The sequence below is a fragment of the Pteropus vampyrus genome, unplaced genomic scaffold (assembly GCF_000151845.1).
Source record: "Pteropus vampyrus isolate Shadow unplaced genomic scaffold, Pvam_2.0 Scaffold44, whole genome shotgun sequence".
Lineage (NCBI taxonomy): Eukaryota > Metazoa > Chordata > Mammalia > Chiroptera > Pteropodidae > Pteropus > Pteropus vampyrus.
Genome location: NW_011888825.1, coordinates 8,722,753 through 8,724,129, shown reverse-complemented (window position 1 = coordinate 8,724,129; position 1,377 = coordinate 8,722,753). Strand labels below are relative to the sequence as shown.

The window sequence follows — 1,377 nt, the reverse complement described above, 5'->3', positions numbered from 1 at the left end:
TGCACATATGATGAATTCTTCCATTGGATTATGCTTCTGGGGTAGTTTTGGCTTCTCTTAAATTAAGATATATCCTGGTTTCATAAAGAAAATGTCTGCTTTAATCCACTTTTTGAAATGTGTTTTTTGTGTGTGTGTGTGTTGCCAATATTTCAAGACTGATTAGTGTGACAGAACTTGGAGCCCGGGCTGTCATTTATCAACTGACCTCTGCAGCATACGTGATAAGAACTTCAGGAGTGAGACCTTCTCTGCATAAACTCTGCTGGGCCATTGTCATTACATTCACTCAGCCAATGTGTTGAATACCCACCATGCCATGCACTGAGGAGAGAGTAGTCAGATAGCATGGGAGTGAGCACAGCACAGTGGAGGCAGCATAGATTTTGGTGCCAGTCACACTGGATTTGAGTCTTGGCCATGTGGCTCCCCACCTATGTGACCACACACTTGTTACTTAACCTTTCTGAGCTTCAGTTTTCTCATAGACAAAATGGGAAAAAATAATGCCTACTTTGTAGATGAAGATTGAGATAATACATATAAAACACTTAGCATAATACCTGGCATGTTTATTCAGCAAATATGGAGTTAGTGCTAGGATACAGTGGTGAGTAAAATGGAGAAAATCCCTGCCCTCTTGTGGCTTGTGGTCTGATGGAGAGACAGACAGATGACTAAGAGTATTACAAATATATATAACATGTACCATAAGAGAAACAAAAAAAGTCTGAGATGCATAAAGACAGAGACTGATACCCTTTTAGATGGAGTAGTCAGGAACAGTTCTGAGCTGCTATTTAAGCTGAGACTTGAAAAGTGAGAGGGAGCCAGCCCAGGGATCTCAGGGGTGAGAGCTGACTGGGTAGCCTGAGCAAATGCTCCCAGATGGGAAAGAGCACTTGGTGTGTTCAGAGACCTGAAATGAGAACCTGGCTCAGGGGCTTAGTGATCGAAGAAGGGTGTTATGTGCTTCTTGCTGCAGTTGGCGTGTTCAGAGACCTGAAATGAGAACCTGGCTCAGGGGCTTAGTGATTGAAGAAGGGTGTTATGTGCTTCTTGCTGCAGTTTAGAAGGTAGCTTAGAAGAGAACAAGTATGGGAGTGGAGAGGGCTGAAAGGAGGCTGTTGGAATTGTCCAGCTGAGCAGCTAGGAGGCTGCTGGTAGAAGAGGAAGAAAGTGAGTGAATTAGTTATGTTATAGAAGCAGAATTGACAGGATATGACTAGAGTTTGGATGTGGAAGGCAAGGCAATGAATGGGAAGAATCACAAATAACTCCAGAATTTCTGGCTTGAAGAACTGTGTGAGTGTAATGCCTTTTACCAAATACTCTCTTTATTTTATTTATTCTTTTTCTTTTTCTTTTTTAAAAGAT

The 1,377-nt window shown here is 42.0% G+C and overlaps 1 long non-coding RNA gene across 1 annotated transcript in view; it reads right to left on the bottom strand.

The window, feature by feature from the left end:
* The window catches only part of LOC111738857, a 38,046-nt gene that overhangs the window by 7,193 nt on the left and 29,476 nt on the right, over positions 1–1,377 (bottom strand). The window lies entirely within an intron of this gene.